At 48.7% G+C, this 20,242-nt stretch overlaps 1 protein-coding gene across 9 annotated transcripts in view; it reads right to left on the bottom strand.

The window, feature by feature from the left end:
- rapgef2b (Rap guanine nucleotide exchange factor 2b) overlaps positions 1-20,242 on the bottom strand; it is a 1,083,630-nt gene that overhangs the window by 827,775 nt on the left and 235,613 nt on the right. The window lies entirely within an intron of this gene.

Below are 20,242 nucleotides of genomic sequence, written 5' to 3'. Positions count from 1 at the left end.
TACACACACACACACACACACACAAGGGTCTGTGGGTCTATTGAGACAAGCTTTTGTATTAGTACACCACAGAACTGTCCAATTATTTCCATAATAACATGTTTTAATTCATCTGTATAGCACACTAAGATTAATATAGATTTTTGTGGAATAACCATATAAGAGTTTCAGCAAGTTTATGCTGAGTGGCCACCTCTGCATGATTGCTGACGAATACAACAAAGATCATATTCTCCAATAATCTTACAATCTAGAATACATTAAAAATTTTGCATCTGAACGCGCAAAACCTTGCTTCCCGTTGTCACATTTGTGTAAACTTTTCTATTATGAATTCCTATGGAAACTGTTTGCATAAAATTGCTGTAATTACACTGTCCCATCAGCAGTGGCACTGTAGCACCTCAATTTCACATATTTCAACTCCTCAGTCTATACTGCAGCGAAATACCTATGCTCCAACCAATTCCGTTCCTCTACTTGAAAATTGCTGCAAGTTTTGCCATTTACAGGAAACTTTCGATTTACCGGCACCTAAATAACCGGAAATCTCGGTTAACCGGCAAAATTCAGGAGTAGGTTCAGGTAAGTTTTACTTCATATTGTACTTGCCTTCCTCGATCTGTTGCTGTGCAAGGGTGTGGCTGCAGCTGTTGCTAAGCTACAGAGACTCTTGGAACTTGTGGGCAGTGTTCTGCACCTGTTGCTAAGCAACAGGGTTTGTTGCTTTATACGGAGCTCTCAGCTCTCCGTATCTTTTACTATAGCTCTCGGTTATCCGGAATTTTTGATGAACCGGCACACCGGATAAAAAAAAGTTTCCCGTAACTATAATATAAAATCTAAGTAATACATAAAAATAAGGACAAAATGTTTGTGTTTAAAAGAGACTAAATGACATATGCGGCCCGAGTTCAATTAGCCCTACCTTCTAACCCTGATTCACCTGACTTCACATTGTCTTGATTTCCCCTTGCGCAACATCATGGAAGATCAATTTGTACTATTTAAAATTAATATCTTTGTATAAATTTCACATTCTGAATTCAACAACAATTTGCATTTATATGGTGCCTTTACTGAAGAAAAACATCCCAAGACCTTCATAGAGGCACAATCAAAAATGGACACCGAGCCAAAAGACGATATGAGTGGTGACCAAAAGCTTGATCAAATAAGTAGGTGTTAAGGAGAGACTTAAAGCAGAGAGGTGGCGAGGTGAAGGGGTTTAGAGAGGGAAATCTGTAGCATGGCGCTTAAATGACTGAAGCCATGGCTGCAAAAGGTGGGCTTGAGGAATGCACAAGGGAGCAGAGTCAGAGGAACTGTGGGGGAAAAATTTGGTATCGACCATTTTGGGGCGCCAATATCGGCCAGCCGCGAACACCCGGCGCAAATTAGCACCAGCGACTGCGAAATTTGTCTTTGACGCCCCTGGAGGTGATTGCAGCGCTAAATCAAGTGCTACACACTTCTCTTAGGGCACTAATGTCAGGGAACGGGGCACTACCTCAGAGCGCTACTCAAGCTCAGGCGCTGTCAATTACCTAGTACTCCAATAGACTAGCGTCTTCCAGTTCTTAAAGGGGAGGTTAAATCATGCTGCACAGCCTCACCCTGATCACTGCTGCTTGTGACCTGGGCCTGCAAGAAGGTGCAATTCTTCAACCAGGAATCTCATGGCTGCTCAGAGGCCCAGGGAGAGAGCTCGCCGGTTCAGCGACCAGGCATTGGAGGCTCTGGTTGTGGCTGTGGAACGCTGACGGGCAGTGCTGTTCCCAGACACTGGCAGGAGGCCATTGCCTCGGGAGTTCACAAGGATGTGGAGGGAGGTGGCCCAATACGTCTCGTCCAGAAGCGTGGTCCAAAGGACTCATACCCAGTGCTGCAAGAAGTTCAACGACCTCACTCAGGTGGTCAGGGTGAGTACATGCTTGAAATATCTCTACATCCCACCATCTCAACCTCACTCTGAGCACAGACAGTATAAACTTCCAAATCCCCAACACTTAGCCACCAACTATGCCCATCTACTACACGTCACATCCACATCTCAGACCTTGCAGACATTAATGGCTATTCAACTATGGTAAGCACATCTGCCAAACACGTGGCTGCCCACTCACTCACACGCTGTCCAAGCTTGCTCATAACAGGAGGAAGCAGTTACGCACGGGAGGAGGTCATGTGGAGCTGCACCCCCTCCTCACAGTTGGAGGAGCGCACAGCATCATCGTGAGCTGTATGGCAGTCAGAGAGGTCGACCCCCTTGGGGACAGCAACAGCATGTTCATCACCTCTCCCTCTTCTCATACCATTTCCCCCCTCACAACACAAGCCCTTCCCATCTAAGTATACCGTCTCCATTCCTTGCTCCCTTCCTGCCCTCTTCCCCTCACGTTAAACCCACTCTTGTGCCTTCCTGCTTTCAGATAGTGAGCCACCATCTGAACAGCCTGTCCCTCAGCCTCCCGGTGGCAGCGACACGGGAGAAGATCAGGAACACCAAACCGGAGCCTCACTGCCTGTGTCTCCAGAGGGTGACACATTGGATACTGGGACCACGCCGTCACTGGAGGGGAGCAGAGAATTTGGCTCTGATGTGGGTGAAGCTCCGGGACCCAGCGGGCTGCAACAACGCCATGGGAAAAGGAAAGCTCAGGGGCCATCTTCCCAGAGGGCGAGTGCACACACGAGTTCTGCAGCACAGCACGTGAATGAGGACCTCGATATCGCGGCGATGAACACACAGGCGATGAGCATGCATACTGTGCTCATGGGTGCAATGGCAAGGGTGCCAGAGAGCATGGATGCACTGGCTAGGAGCATGGAGGAGTCCGCTGCCAGCACAGCTGTCATCTGTGCGCAAACCCTCGAGCCCATCCTTGCCTCTTTGCAGAGGATGGTTGACTTGCAGGGAGACTGTGGGAACCCAGACCCCATGCCGCGTGTAATGGGTGAGGTGGTAGCATCGATTGCAGCACATGCCAAGGCAACGCAACGGCTTAGTGCTGGAATCGAGTCATTGGTTGGTGCCATCCAATCTCAGATTGATGTCACGCAAGCGCTGACTGTTGCCATCGTAGCTGGGACGACCACTGTCCACCGGGGATCTGACGGTGCTGAAGCAGGCCAGCAATCTGTTCTCGAGCAGATTGCTCCGGATGCTGAGGTACTGCCCCGGGGGAGTGGCAGTGTGTTGGTCGAGCAGGAAGGTGCTGTCCTCCCTCAGAATGACAACATTCCTGCTCCCACCACTGCCACTCCGCCATTGCACTTGCCATAGCCTGTAACCCAGCCAGCCCAGACTGCTGCCGCCCATGCAGAGTTGGTGCAGTCTGCAGCCAGTCGAGGACGTCCTGCAAGTCCATCTGCAGTCTCTGGCTCCCAGGTTCAGCAGTCTTCCACCAGCGTTGATGCAGCCACTGGGGCCACATTACGGAGGAGCAGTAGGAGGAGGGGGAAGTGCGAAGGGGAGGGAGATCATTGAGGAAAGCCCACTAATTAAATTTTTTAGACCAAATGGGGGGAGTGTTTGTACCAAAGTTGGATGTGTTTGTAAATATATTGTTCACTTTGTTAAGAATTATTTCGATGTGCTGCGAACCAGATCTGTTAATAAATTGTGTTTGTTGTTGTTGGTTGTGCTTTATGAGACACAGTTGTTCAGAAAATAAAAATGTTTATTTCAAAGTTACAAATTTCCTCATGTTTCTCATTGGAACTTTGGCCAGTCATAGGGGCAGCGGGCTGGCTGTAATGATCTGGTTGTTGAGCCCAAATGCCATCTGCTCTCTCATTCATCGGAAGCGCTGTGTAATGAGGTGTTCACGAACGGCCCTTGCAGAAGCAACGTTGAGTGCCTCCCTCCCACATTGTTGCTGCTCCTCCTCCTCTTCATCCTCCTCCTCCTGCTCCTGAGGTAGTCAACCAATCCCTAGTGGCAATGGCTGGGTCCTCAGAATGGCGAGGTTGTGCAGCATGCAGCACACAACTATGAAAACCGATACTCGATCAGGGGAGTACTGCAGGGCTCCTCCAGAGTGGTCAAGACACCGGAACCGTTGCTTCAGCACGCTGAAAGTCTATTCGATGAGGTTCCTAGTGGCGCTATGGCTCTCACTGTAGGCGAGCTCAGCAGGAGTGTTGGGGTTACAGAGCGGTGTCATCAGCCAGGTGTAGAGTGGATAACCCTTGTCCCCAAGGAGCCAGCCGCGAGCTTGATGCAGTGGTTGGAACAGTGCTGGGACACCAGTCTGGCGCAGGATGAATGAATCGTGGCTGCTGCCAGGTTAGCGAGCATTGACGGCGAGGATGCGCTGTGGTCACACACCAACTGCACGCTCAGAGTGGTAGCCTTTGCGGTTGCGGAACACACCTGCATTTTGATGAGGTGCCCGCAATGCCATGTGCATGCAGTCAATGGCGCCCTGAACTATGTGGAAGCCCGCTATCCTTGTGAAGCCACATGCGCGGTCATGCTGTTTGTCTCTGGTCATGGGGAATGAGATGTACTCCCTTCTCCTTCTGTAGAGAGCATCTGTGACCTCCCAGTTGCAGCAATGGCCAGCGAAAGGGGAGATGTTCGCAATATCCCCTGTTGAAGCCTGGAAGGAGCCGCTGGCGTAGAAATTGAGAGCGACTGTGACCTTCACTGCCACCAACAGCGATGTCCTGGTCCTGAGCTGTGGCTGCAGCTCTGGCTGCAGGAGGTGGCAGAGCTCTGTGACCACCTCCTTGCTGAAGCGCAGCCTTCTAATACATTGCTCCTCTGACAGATGGATACATGAGAACTGCTCCTGGAATACCTTGGGAGGGTAAGGTCTCCTGTGGATAGGGCTGTTGGCCCTCCTCCCTCTGGCCATGTTTTTCACTCTCTCTCTCCGCCGGTGAAGCTGGAGGGCAAGGCCCCGCGCCAGTACAGCCCCCATTAACTTTTGTAAATGTGGTACTACCAAAGGTAAGAGTAATGGGAACCTGATAAGTTTCGCCGACGACCAAAACTCCTAGGAAACCGTCAAATCTCTCCAAACGCCTCTCTCCCTCTCTCAACATGCGTAGGCAGAATTGATTGCCGACAGGAAAAAACAGTAAGCGCACGCCTTTAAATAACGCTCCCCAAGCTCCCAGCCGACTGCAAACCGTCCCCCTCCACCTGTCGTTCCTAGTGGCAGGCGCTGAGGCAGGTGGCGAGAATCAATTTCTGGTCCGGGGCACTACCGGGGCAAGGCGCGCTTGGATGATGTCACGATCTCCGGCTGAGGAGATCATGGCAGTCGTATTTAGCGCCACAGCAAACCGGCAGTTGAATTTTGTGGGCGGTAGTAAAATCGCCACGCACGGGCGGTAAGTCGTTTGTGCCCCGTTAGCGCCCCCCCACCCCCGGAGGCACGAACGGGAGGCACTAACTGTAATGAAATCTGTTTGTCTTGATCCTGTATTCGTTTTGCACTCATGTATATTACCCTCCCCCACTGTGTATAGTTTCACTTCCTCTTTCCCGACTAACCTAGGAGGTTCCAGGTCTTGGCTCCGCCCCTGACTTTTCTTACATAAAGATCCCAGGATCTGTATGACTCATTCCTGTGAACCAGTCGGCGTGTTGAGATGTTAGCTCTGATCTTAGTGATTAAAAGCCAACTTGTTTAAGTCTATAACTTCTAGTTTTGTGGTTATTGAAGGCCCATCAATTTTAATCACTAAAGAATACTAGGATGGATCGACTCCTAAAACCAGAGCGTCTGGACTTGGATCCACATTCTGCTGAAGCATCAAATCAATTTGGACACTGGCTCAAATGCTTTGAACTCTTCGCGGGGGCCTCATCCGCTAGCGAGGTAGATAAACTGAGTCTACTGACTACTCGCGTAAGTCATCGGATTTATTCGTTCATCCGGGACGCCACCTCTTACACGGAGGCCATCACTATCCTGAAGGCCCAATACCAGAGGCCGGTAAACGAAGCATACACCAGACATCTGCTGGCTACACGCAGGCAGAGACCAGAGGAATCAATGGACGATTTCTTACAGGGCCTAAAGGACCTGGTCCGGGACTGTAACTGCAAGACCATGACGGCCAACGCGTACACTGACGAATTGGTCCACAATTCCTTCATCACGGGCCTCAAATCGAATTATATCCGGCAGAGACTGCTGGAGGAGGTGGTCCTGGACTTAAAAAAAGGCAGTGGCCACTGCGCGATCGCTGGACGTGGCCCAGAAAAACTCTGACTCTTATTCTTCCGGTCATGCGGCCCTCACTGCCTCATGCGCGCCGAGCGGGCCGCCATCTTGGAATCAGACATCTTCCCCATCCAGGTCTCAGACCAGCTCTACGCCGCCGGAGTCCCCACACAGAAGTTCACCCAGGAGTCCTACTACAGCGGCAATGTCTCGAGGCCCGAAATGCTACTTCTGCGGCCAGGGCAAGCACCCCAGACAACGATGCCCAGCGAAGGACGCTACATGCTTCAAATGTAAGAAAAAGGGGCATTTTAGCAAAGTCTGCAGGGGGAATCCGATTTCCAACTCCGTCACCGCCTCGTGCGTGCTGCCATCTTGGGATCCGCCATCTTTTCCCGACTCAACAGCCGCCCAGGGCCCAACAGTGGCTTCGATCACGGTGGATCAATCCAGGCCACACCCTTTGACAAAATCCATGATGGGCATACAGGTAAACGGGAATTTAACGAAATGTTTAATTGACTGTGGGAGTACCGAGAGTTTTATCCACCCTAGCCTGGTACGGCGGCACTCATTAACGGTAACCCCTACACGGAGCAGAATTGCTATGGCTGCTAAGTCCCACACTTCGGACATTTTGGGCTACTGTGTGGTAACACTGACTGACTGTAAAAGGCACGGACTACAAGGATTTTAAACTCCTCGTGATGCCAGAACTCTGTGTTAATGTAATCTTGGGCCTGGACTTCCAGTGCCACCACGAAAGTGTTACGCTAGCATATGGCGGGTCCCAGCCGCCACTCACAGTCTGTGGCCTATCAACCTTAAAAATCAGCCCGCCCTCTTTATTCGCTAATCTCGCTCCGAACTGTAGGCCCATAGCGACCAAAAGTAGACGGTACAGTCTGGAAGACAGACACTTTATCAAGGCGGAAGTGGACAGACTCCTGCGGGAAGGCATTATTAAATGCAGTACCAGCCCATGGCGTGGCCAAGTAGTCATAGTTAAAAATAGCGAAAAGAAACGGATGGTAATTACTGTTAATATTTATACCCAGCTGGACGCCTACCCTTTACCCCGCATATCAGAAATGGTCAACCAGATTGCGCAATACCGAGTCTTCTCGACTATCGACCTCAAATCCGCGTATCACCAGCTCCCCATTAGAACGGAGGACCGCCCATACACCGCCTTCGAGGCGAACGGGCGCCTCTACCATTTTCTCAGAGTGCCCTTCGGAGTAACAAATGGGGTCTCGGTCTTCCAACGTGAGATGGACCGCATGGTTGACGAGAATAAACTACAAGCTACCTACCCCTATCTGGACAATGTCACTATCTGCGGGCACAACCAGCAAGACCACGATCTAAATCTTGCGAGATTTTTTAAAACTGCCCTAAAGCTGAATCTAACCTACAACGAAGACAAATGTGTCTTCAACACAACCCGTCTCTGTATCCTCGGCTGTGTGGTGGAAGATGGGGTAATTGGACCGGACCCTGACCGATTACGCCCCCTAAAGGAACTGCCCCTGCCATACAATCCCAAAGCTTTAAAAAGGTGCCTGGGATTTTTTTCGTATTATGCCCAATGGGTGCCCAAATACTCTGATAAGGCCCGACCCCTCATTAAATCGACGTCCTTCCCACTATCAGCTGAAGCTCGGGAGGCTTTCACCAGTATTAAACAGGACATTGAAAGGGCTGCAGTGTGTGCAGTGGACGAATGCATTCCCTTTCAAGTCGAAAGCGATGCGTCAGACTTTGCCTTAGCTGCGACCCTCAATCAGGCTGGGAGACCTGTGGCCTTCTTCTCCCGAACCCTTCAGGGACCTGAAATCAGGCACTCTTCTGTCGAGAAGGAGGCGCAGGCTATAGTGGAGGCAGTGCGGCACTGGAGACACTACCTAGCCGGCAAACGTTTCACCCTGCTCACCGACCAGCGGTCGGTGGCTTTCATGTTTAATAACAAAGGGGGAAAATCAAGAATGACAAAATACTCAGGTGGAGGATCGAACTATCCACGTTCGACTATGATATTATGTACAGGCCGGGAGCCCTTAATGAACCCCCAGACGCCCTATCGCGGGGAATGTGTGCCAGCATTCATACGGACAAATTACAGGGTCTCCACAACGACCTCTGTCACCCAGGGGTCACCCGACTATACCATTTTATAAAGTCCCGCAATCTGCCCCACTCCATCGAGGAGGTCAGGGCAATGACCAGAGCCTGCCGCATCTGTGCGGAATGCAAGCCTCGTTTCTACAGGCCTGACCGTGCACACCTTATCAAAGCCACATGGCCATTCGAGCGCCTAAGTCTGGACTTCAAGGGACCCCTTCCCTCTGCCGACCATAACGTATATTTCCTCAATATCATCGATGAATATTCCCGCTTCCCCTTCGCCATTCCCTGCCCAGACATGACCAGTGCCACGGTCATCAAGTGTCTCGGTAATCTATTCTACATGTTTGGCATGCCGAACTACATACACAGCGATAGGGGGACGTCATTCATGAGTGACGAGCTGCGCCAGTTCTTGCTCTCGAAGGGGATAGCCACTAGCAGAACCACTAGCTACAACCCCCGGGGTAATGGGCAAGTGGAAAGGGAGAATGCTACTGTTTGGAAGGCTGTCACGTTAGCCTTAAAGTCAAAAGGCCTTCCGACCTCCCGCCGGCAGGAAGTCCTCCCAGACGTGCTCCATTCCATAAGGTCTCTGTTATGTACTGCCACTAACGCTACCCCTCACGAAAAGATGTTCGTTTTCCCCCGGAAATCCACCTCGGGCATATCTCTACCCGCGTGGCTGACGTCTCCGGGGACAGTACTATTGCGGAAGCACGTGACAGGCCATAAAACGGACCCCCTTGTGGAAAAGGTACAGCTCCTCCATGCAAACCCTCAGTACGCCTATATCGAATACTCTGACGGGCGAGAGGACACTGTTTCCATAAAAGACCTCGCTCCCTCGGGGAGCGGAGAGAACGATGGGAGACTACCCAATGAAGACCTACACTACAAAGAGACAGGACGCCCAGAGGTATCAATACCCAACTTTAACCTGGAGGACACTGCAGATAACCTGGAAGACACTGCGGAGGCCCGGACAGCGGAGGAACCAGAATCCACTCCCCTAGAGGCACCCCAACCGGCTTTGCGCCGATCACTGAGAACTGCAAAACCTCCTGACAGACTCACTTATACCAACTTTTAAGAAACATCACCCCGATGGACTAAATCTATAGAAGGGGTGAATGTAATGAAATCTGTTTGTCTTGATCCTGTATTTGTTTTGCACTCATGTATATTACCCTCCCCCACTGTGTATAGTTTCACTTCCTCTTTCCCGACTAACCTGGGATGTTCCAGGTCTTGGCTCTTGGCTCCGCCCCTGACTTTTCTTACATAAAGATCCCAGGATCTGTATGACTCATTCCTGTGAACCAGTCGGCGTGTTGAGATGTTAGCTCTGATCTTAGTGATTAAAAGCCAACTTGTTTAAGTCTATAACTTCTAGTTTTGTGGTTATTGAAGGCCCATCACTAACCAACCGCATTTTAGGGCTGGAGGAGGTTACAAAGATAGAGGGGCAAGGCCAAGAGGGTAGCCGTGAATATAGCTGGAAGAGTTTACATGGAAGGAGAAGTCTAAGGAGGATAGGAGGGCAATGAATTCAGAGGTTGAAATCATCAGGGATCAGGAGGAGCTCAGTGCAGAGGTTGAGGAAGGAAAGGAGTTTGGGTATCTCGGAGATGAGGCTTGGGGGCAGTAGAAAGCAGGGATTTTAAGAGGAGGTGAGATGGGTGAAACAAGGTGTCAGAGAGTAGGGGAATAGACCAAGATGCGATTTGGTGAGGAGAGTCACACTGCCGACACAGAAGTCTGGGCAAGGCAGGTGGCGTAAAGTATAGCCAAGCAAGGAGACGTTGGTATGTGGCAGAGTGTGATCACCTGTGAACCAATTTTCAGTTAAAGCCAGGATGTCAATGCAATTATCCACAATATAAGGTCATGGATGGCAAGGGCTTTGTCCACTAGTGTACAGACATTCTGGAAGGAAATGAGATGGGGACAGTGATTATTAATCCACTGGCAAAGTCCAAGGGGGTAGTGGTGGGTGGGGTGAGTGGAACATGCAAGATGTTGATGAGATTAGCCACATTCAACAATGGCATAAGACTTATTTTCCTTGAAGCAAGAATTCCCATTTTTCTTAACTAGGTATGCTGAACTTTATTAATGAGAAAAAGGAGCCATTCTATTCTACTACTGTAGAAGCATTTCAAACAGGTCTGCAACCACATTAAAAAGACTATGATGGAGCACCTAATATGCCTCCTGGACTAGTTTATGAAATACCCTGCACTGGCTACAGTAATATAATTTATTTGATGCCAATATGAATTTTCTCTCAAAGGAAAAATGTAAAATGTAGATATTGCAACATAATACTAGAATATTTGGGGAGATTTATACAATTGTGTAGCTAAATAAAATCAACAGTGAAATTTCACTATCACTTACTTTGACCCATTTTACTTTTGTTCACTATTGCACACAATTCATCCAATCATCAATGCAATTTTTTTTAAAGCACAACTTGTAAGCAATTTACTTACCTTGCACCTTTTCGATAATATATATTTAATTATTACATACATCTATGAACTAATAAACCTTCCAAAATGAAGACAGAAAAAGAACTATATACATACAAAATTCATGAAAAGGAGCAAATGCTCTTCATTAACACCTCCCACAAGTATAATTTGACTTTTTAAAAAAAAGCAAGCAAATCTTGAGATTTTAAAGAAATACTGCTTAAGCTGGGTTTATTTAGATTCACAAGTAGACTAAACATCCTTTGAGCTGCAGAAATCTGCTATTAATTGTGTTTCACTGTCATACTTTAAATCAATAAGATTCTGCTGATGCAATAACATTTTGCTTTATTCACAAAGAAAGTGTGCAATTAAGCTTTACTTCACGCAAAATAAAATGTAATGTTTATATATCCCAACCATTAATTAATTTCAAACTAAAAATGACAAAATTGTTTCAAAAATACACAATTCTATCTTAAGTGCTTTGGGTCTTTCTTCAGTGTACTTTCTGCTATACAGATTTTCTGGAAAGTCATTAACTATACTTTTGTGGCACAAATCTGAAAGATAACACAATCCTGAAATTAGCAGTTGAAGACAAACCACATCTGAGATCTCAAGCAAAAAAGTCAATATGCAAATAACTAGGAAACTTTTTGGTTATCAAAAGTTAACACGTTACTGATTTTTTAAAAATATTCATTTGTATAAATTTTTTCAGATGTACAATAAGGACAAACAATTAATTAATTTTATATAGAGCCTCGTCATGTTCTCAGAGCATCCTAAAGCACTTCACAACAACAAATTACTCCTGCCAACCCCCCACCCCCCCCCCCCCGGTCCCCCAAATGATAAATGCATTAGCCAATTTGTGCACAGCATAAACCCTCAAACATGAAATGAGACGAATGACAAGTTCATCGGTTTCTGGTGGTGTTGAGAAATGAATGTTGACCAGAACAATCCTCCTTCTTCAAATACTGCCATGGGATCTTTCACATCTTTCACAGGCAAACAGGGTCTCAGTTTAATTTCTTACCATATTCAAGGATGGGTGAGCACAGGCAGTTGAGAAGGAGGAAAAAAATGACAACTTCAAATTATTGAAAATATTAAACTGCCTTATATAATAGCTCCAGCTTGTGGAGTGATGCTATGCCATCAGTTGGATACGATTTATTTCTCAACAGTCCTGCAGTAACACACACAGTTGCACACTTCATTTAACACTCACAAGCAACATGTTGGCACACATGTAAATTTTTTTAAACATTCTTCCCCACTACTTAGCCTCATTTTAAAATGTCCAATTAAAACAGTCGAGCAGGTGGCCATCTTGATCACCACCATAATTGTGTTTTTGGATTCGAAAAAGCTCCAACACTTACAGCAACAATAAGCATTTCTACAGCAACAACTTGCATTTATATAGCGCCTTTTAACGTAGTAAAATATCCCAAGGCGCTTCACAGAAGCGTCATCAAACAAAATTTGGCATCAAGCCACATGAGATATTAGGACAGAAAGTGGTAGGTTTTAAGAATCGACTTGAAGGAGGAAAGAGAGTGGTAGGGGGCGGAGGGGTTTAGGGAGGAAATTCCAGAGTTTAGAGGCTAAGCAGCTGAAGGCACGGCTGCCAATACTGGAGCGATTAAAATCAGGAATGTGCAAGAGGCCAGAATTAGAGGAATGCAAGGATCTCGGGGGGGGTGGGTAGTGGAGTTGTAGGGCTGGAGGAGGTTACAGAGATAGGGAGGGCCAAGTCCATGGAGGGATTTGAAAACAAGGATGCGAGTTAGGTTACAGGCAGTAGAGTTTTAGATGAGCTCAAGATTATGTAGGGTGGAAGATGGGAGGCCGGCCAGGAGCGCATTGGAATAGTCAAGTCTAGAGGTAACAAAGGCTTGATGAGGGTTTCAGCAGCAGATGAGCTGGGGGCAGGGGCGGAGTCAGGCAATGTTACAGAGGTGGAAGTAGGTGGTCTTGGTGATGGAGCAGATATGTGGTCAGAAGCTTATCTCGGAGTCAAATGTGACACCAAGGATGCAAACAGTTTGGTTCAGCCTCAGACAGTTGTCAGGTAGAAGGATGGAGTCAGTGGCTAGGTAATGGAATTTATGGCAGAGACCGAAATCAATGGCATTTTTCTGCTCATCCAGTACTGGGTGTTGTACAAACAGTGTGGCAAATCAGAGACAGTGGATAGGTCAAGAGAGGTGGTGGTGAGGTAGAGCTGGGTGTCATCAGCGTACGTGTGGAACCTGATGATGATGTTTTCAGACGATGTCGCTGATAGGCAGCATGTAGATGAGAAATAGTAGGGGGCCAAGGATAGATCCTTGGGGTTCTCCAGAGGAACGGCACGGGATGAAAAGCCACTGCAGTGATTCTCTGGCTATGACTGGATAGACAAGAATGGAACATGGCAAGGGCAGCCCCACCCAGCTGGACGATGGAGGAGAGGCATTGGAGGAGGATGGTAGGGTCAATTGTGTCAAAGGCTGCAGATAGGTCGAGAAGGAATCGTTTACCACAGTCACAGTGTGTCATTTGTGAATTTGATAAGGGCCGTTTCAGTACTGTGACAAGGGCGGAAACCTAGCTGGAGGGATTCAAACATGGAGTTGCGGGAAAGGAGGAGACAGATTTGGAAGGCGACAACATGCTCAAGGAGAAGAAACGAAGGTTGCAGTTGGGGTGGTAGTTCGCAAGGACGGAGGGGGTCAAGGGTGTTTTTTTTTTTTAAAAAGAGAATGGTGATGATGGCAGATTTGATGGGGAGGGGGACAGTACCTGAGGAGAGGGAACAGTTAACAATATCAGCTAACAAGGAGGCTATGAAGGGAATTTTGGTGGTTAGCAGTTTGGTGGGAACAGGGTTAAGGGAGCAAGAGGTGGGTCTCATGGATAAGATGAGCCCAGAGAGGGAATGAGGAGAGATAGGAGAGAAACGAGAGAAAGATGCGAGTGCAGGGCTAGGGCGGGGGGGGGGGGGGGGGGTGGTGGGATGCGTGGGAAAGTTTGGCCTGGTGAGCTAGGGGTAGGGAGAGAAGCGACAGAGGCAGCTGAACGGACGGTCTCAATCTTAGTGACAAATAAATCCATGAGCTCCTCACACTTGTTGTTGGAGGGGTGGGTAGAGGAGACAGCTGAGGGGTTTAAGACGATGGTTTGTAGTGGAGAGGAGGAGCCGGGGGTTATCTTTGCATTCCGGGATGATCCTGGAATAGTGAACAGTTTTGGCAGAGGAGAGCAGGACCCGATAGTGATTTATGTGGTTCAACCAGAAATAGAAGTGACGAATTCAGGTCCAGAGTGGCAGCCAAAACGCCCACGCGAATAGACACAAGGAAGCTCAAGTTACATAGACCTGGCACCACTCATGCAAGATACCATCTCAATGTACATTACATTAAGGAAAAGTCAGTGGGCATCAAGCAGGAGGAACAAAAAGGAAAACAGAAACAGTTAGGGTGGGAGGCTATAGACAAGGTAGAGAAAAAAGGGTTTGAGATGGTATTTTAAAGCAAAGATGGAGGCAGGACAGAGAGAATTAGGCAAGAAGCATAGTGGCTCAACAATTACAATGTTTTACAAAGTATTACAAAGTATTTACAGCACAGAATCAGGCCATTCAGCCCAAGAGGCCATGCCAGTGTTTATGTTCCACATAAACCTCCACCCACTCCTCTTCATCTAACCCCATCAACATATCCTTCTGTTCCTTTCTCCCTCATGTGCTCATCCAGCTTCCCCTTGAATACATCTATGCTATTCGCCTCAACTACTCCCTGTGGTAGCGAGTTCCACATTCTAACCACTCTCTGGCTAAAGAATTTTCGCCTGAATTCCCTATTGGATTTATTAGTGACTATTTTATAGTTATGGCCCCTTGTTCTGGTCTCTACGTGTACCCTATCATAGAGCAGTACAGCACAGGAGGTGGTCATTCGGCCCATCGAGTCTGCGCTGGCTCTTTAGAAGAGCAATCCAGATAGTCCCATTCGCCCCTTTCATAACTTTGCAGACCCCTATCAAGTCACCCTCTTTCTTCTCTTTTCTAGTGAAAAGAGCCCCAGCCCAATTTTTCCCGATAGGTATAACCTCTCAGTTCTGTTAACATTCCAGTAAATCTTGTTTGCACCTTCTCCAGAGCCTCTATATCCTTTTTATAATATGGAGTCCAGAACTATTCACAATACTCCAAAGTGTGGTCTAACTAAGGTTCTATACAAGTTTAACATAACTTCTCTGCTTTTCAATTCTATCCCTCTAGCAATGAACCCCAGTGCTTTGTTTGCTTTTCTTATGGCCTTATTAACCTACGTCGCTACTTTGAGTGATCTGTGTATCTGTACCCCGAGATCCCTCTGTTCCTCTACCCCATTTAGATACTTATTTTCCAAGAAGTATGTGGCCTCCTTATTCTTCCTACCAAAATGTATTACCTCGCACTTATCCATATTGAAATTAATTTGCCAATTACACGCCCATTCTGCAAGTTTATTACAACAACATCTAGTATTTACATAGTGCCATTAACGTAGTAAAAGGTCCCAAGGCACTTCACAGGAGTATTAGAAGACAAAAAATTTGACACCAAGCTACATAGGAGAAATTAGGGCAGATGACCAAAAGCTTGGTCAAAGACGTAGGTTTTAAGGAGCGTCTTAAAAGGAGGAAAGAGAGGTGGAGAGGTTTAAGTAGAGAATTCCAGAGCTTAGGACCTAGTCAATATAAGGCACAGCCACCAATGGTTGAGTGATTATAATCAGGGATGCTCTTGCCATGGTCCTCCTCTGTATTAACTACACCACCCAATTTGGTGTCATCCACAAATTTTGACCAAGCAGCCAATGGTGGTGCAGCGGGGACATGGATTATCCAGGTATAAGAAGTGTGAAGGGTACATAAGGCTGGAGGAGATCACTAAAGTAGAGTGAGGCAAGACAGAACAGAGGGATTTGAAAGTGAAGATGAGAATTTTGAAGTCAACTTGCTGGGATACAGAAAGGCAGTGGAGCATGAAGAGAGTATGGGTAATAGGAGTTCAATGCTTTGTTTGGGTAAAGACAAAGGCAGTGGCATTTTGAATAAGTTGTAACTCGTGGAGAACTGAGGTGGGGGGCCTGACTAAGAGAGCATTACAGAAATTGAGCCTCAAGGCAACAATGGATGGGCGACTTTGCGAGGATACATTAAATCCGTCCTAGTAACAGAGAAAGCTGAGCTTGAGGTCAAGCAGTAATCTGATGTTCTGCATGCCCTGACTCAGCCCAGGTTGCAGCAAGAGGTCGATGCAGTTCAAGCCAGAGGCATGAGATATCAGCAAGAGCTAAAGACAGCTGCTTCACGTTTGTTGACATTAAACTGGAGGAAATTTGGTTCATCCAAATCTTGGTGTCAACATGTAAATGACAGAGACAAGGAGAAAAAGAATCAAAACTACGGCCAAAACTCCTTTATTTGGCTAATAATCATCTGTTTGACATTATGGGCTTGATTTTCATTGAGCCGTGGAGTCGGGCTTGGAGGCGTGCGGGGGGGTTACAATCGCAAAAACTGGCGGGCGGGCGGGACCCCCCCCCCCCCGGGTTCCCGACTCCGAGCAATTTTAACTCAGGCGTGTCTGATGGTCCGGACTCCATCCCGCATCCAACAAGCGGGACTGGTCTTTAAGGCCCTTAATAACCACTAAATGGCCTCTATAATCCTATTTTAACAGGCTCTTGCAAATTTAACCCTTTTCCCACGTAAAACACACCTGGTGGGAATCACGAATGTGAAACCTGGCAGGAGCACTATTGGATTGCTGACTATCAACTGCAGGTCAACCATTAAAGAGGAGATTTGATCAGCCATCATTTGCAGGTGGCAGGACTTAGTGGTCTCAGGTCTGGGGCAACTTTTACAAGGCTTAACCACACCTGTGGAAGGTTGGAGCCTCACACCCATCTCCAGTGTGGCCTCCTGGGAAACCCCTCTCGCCACCTTCACTCAGCGCTTCCTCAACGCAGGCATATACCAGAAGCATGGGAGCCATTTATTTCCTTCCCATCTGGGCATTAGAGGAGCTCGAGCTTGGCCGTGGCAGCAGCAAAACCAGGAACAACAGCAGAACCAGCAACAGCAGCAGGAGCGCCAGGCTGCTGCTCACCCACCTGTGGCTGCACAGGCCAGAAGGGGCCAGCGCCTGGAAGCCTGTCGGCGCAGGAGATACCCCCCAAACAGGGTCTACAGATGCAGGATCACCTATCTCAACATGTCTGAGCAGCAGTGTCAAAGGTGACTCCGACTTTCCCGAGAGATAGTGACTGACATCTGCGCAATGCTACAGCAAGTCCTGCTGCCCAGAGGACCAGGTGGACAAGCATTACCAGTGGCCGTCAAAGTCACCACCGCACTCAACTTTTTTGCCTCAGGCTCATTCCAGGGATCAGCAGCAGGCATCTGCGGCCTCTCCCAGTCGGCCGCACACACTTGCATCACGCAGGTAACCGATGCCTTCTTTGCCCTCGCGCACAATCACATCCATTTCACCAAGGATCGAGCAAGTGTCACGGCGCGAGCGGTTGGATTAGCTCATCTGGCAGGCTTTCCAAGGGTGCAGGGCGTCGTTGACTGCACACGTGGCCCTTAGGGCACCCCATCGCAATCCAGGTATTTTTGTGAACCGCAAGGGCTTCCACTCCCTCAACGTTCAGCTGGTGTGTGAATCAAGGAGATTTTGCATGTTTGCGCCATGTACCCTGGCAGTTGCCATGACTCCTTCATACTGCGCCAGTCTAGTGTGCCTCTGCTATTCAGTCCGCCAGACCAACTTAACGGATGGCTACTTGGAGACAAAGGGCTATCCCCTGAGGACGTGGCTGATGACGCCGTTGAGGAGGCCAGCCGACGAAGCTGAGGAGCGCTACAACTCCAGCCACATTTCCATGTGCCTGGATAGATCAGGTGGAGCCCTGCAGTACTCAGCAGCCAGGGTCTCCAGAATCGTCGTGGTTTGCTGTGCACTTCACAACATGGCACAGCGTCGTGGCTTGCAGATTCCTGAGGAGCATGGGGCTCCTCACATATCCTGAGGACGAGAACAAACATCCTGCAGAGGCCCATTAACCAGCGACAGCATTACGCGAGAACATTGCTGCCCGGGATGCAAGGAGCGCACTCATCCTGGCCAGATTTGCTTAGCCTAGTCAATCAAACACTTTTGCCTCGCAGCTTCTTACCTGAGCATCGACAATGGCCAAGACCCTGCGGATTCCTAGCTATTTGACCAGCATACTGACAATTGCAAGTAATCCTAAGCCCTCAATGTGAAAGTCCCATTCATGAAATGACACACGCCACAAATACAGCAGTAGCCATCAGATTTTTTATTAACATTATTAATCTGATGGCTTTTTCTAACAATACATCAAATTTCACCCAAGTGACTACCCTTGTGACTACTTGTGCTTTATCTTCCTCTTACGCATGCTCCTACATAGTGGTTCCCCTGTGGCTTCAGCAGATGTGGAGGCCCCTTGCTCACTTTCCTGCTGCTCCTGTCTCGACACCTTTGGCGGGCATCCTCTGGGGTTGCGAGCCTGTGAGGGCTCATCAACAGTCTGCTGCTCCTGCGGCTGTGCAGGGGTTGAGACGTCTATCTCACTTGGGTGTGGATTATGGTGGGACTCTGCAGTGGCATGGAAGTGTGAGCACTTGGAGAGGAACCCCCACTTCCTTGAGGTCTGCCACCAACCTCCCACTCATGGGTCAGGTTCCCCTCCGCGCCTGCAAGTGGCCGGAGAGCACCTTGCTGCACATCAGGGGGGCCATGGGGACCCGTATCTGCAATGGCAGTCCTACTCAGAAGGACTTCCATGAAGGTCTGGTTTCTCTGTTCAATACATGCCCATCGCTCCTCAAGAGATGTCATTCTATTCTGAACAATGACCATGTTTTCCATACCCTGGCGACTAAGCTCCTCCATGGCTGTAGCCCTCCTCTCCTCTACCGTAGCCATCCTCTCCTGTACGGTAGCCAGCCTTACCACGGAGGTAGCAATCGTTTCTACGGAGGTAGCCATCCTTTCCGTGTTGATGCGTTCATGCGCCAATGACTCCACAAAGGCTCTGCTCATGTTCACTATGGACTCCTCCATTCGCTCCACACTTGCAGCGACTCTAGAGACAAAACCTGCCAGAGACTCCTGCATCTGTGCCTGGAGTTCCATTACCTCTGATCTTATGGATGGGCCCAGAGGCAGAGGGTCGACATGCAGCTGAGCCGAGCTGGCAGAGTCCTACGCCCTCCGACTAGGACTCTCCACAATCTGCTGATGCTCACTTGTGAGCTGTGATACACCAGGTGACAACACTACTCTATGTCCCGAAGGTCCCACCGAGGTGTGAGTGTCTGCGCTGGTGCTGGGTGCGCTGAATTCTGTTGACGCTGCGCCCTCAGAGGTTGCAACTTCCTCTGAAGAGTCTCGCTGCTCAGCCTCTTCTTCCTGGCTAGGGGGGACAGATGCTTGTGATGGTCCTGTGGGGGAGTAAAGGAGTCAGAGATGTGATGCAAAGGTTACATGCACATAGCTTTTTGCAGAAGCTCATAAGTGCATCTGTTACAGCTTCACAATCATTATCAGCGACTCATGCCATGTCAGAGAGATGGGGAACTTTTCCGTCACCAGCTTGCTGTGTTGCACCCATCTGTCCGTCCCCCATGCGCGAATCATCCTCTATTCCCATAATTTCCAGGACGGCCTCCTCCCAGGGGTCAGGTGGGCTATTGAGGCTGTCCCTCCTCCTGTGCTGGCTCGCTCTCTCTTGTTGTGAGCTCTCTTTTCCTGCAATGAGGGAGACAAGTGGAGGTTGAGTGAGAATGAAGGAGTGAGTGAGTGTAGAGATTGCATAGCATAGATACTTAGAAGGAGACAAAGATGGAGTGAGGTTGCAAGACCAAGGGCCCTCCCTGTGTGTTGTCAGTTGTGTTCAAAGCATCAGAGTGATAGGGAGTGTGAGGGCTGCATGGTGGAATAGTTATGTGAATGTGAGCATAGAGAGAGAGGGAATGGGTAAGGGTGCGTGGATGTCAGTGTCAAGTGGGATGTGGAGGAAGAGATTGCTAAAGCTGAGTGCTGATGAGGAAAGGCAATGGGGATCAGATTGAGGGTGATGGGAAATTCATACTCACTTTTCCAGTGCGCTGAAGGTCATGAAATCTTTTCCTGCACTGTATCCAGGTTCTGCAGGTGACTCCCAAGGAGTTGAACTCCTCAGCCACCTGCATCCACACAGCCTTGGTCTGGGTGGGAGGCCTCTTCCTCCCTGATGAAGGGAACAGGACCTCCCTGTTGGCGCTTGCCCCATCCACCAATGCCTGCAGTGCCGCCTCGTCAAATCGAGGAGCTGCTCTTGCCCTCCCGCTCGTCATCTTTCCTGCAGGTCCCTCTGACAC

The sequence above is a fragment of the Somniosus microcephalus genome, chromosome 2 (genome assembly GCF_052327205.1).
Source record: "Somniosus microcephalus isolate GS21.2 chromosome 2, FLI_Smic_1.0, whole genome shotgun sequence".
Taxonomy (NCBI): domain Eukaryota; kingdom Metazoa; phylum Chordata; class Chondrichthyes; order Squaliformes; family Somniosidae; genus Somniosus; species Somniosus microcephalus.
Note: the sequence above shows the minus strand (reverse complement) of the source record. Positions and strands in the feature narration are given on the sequence as shown.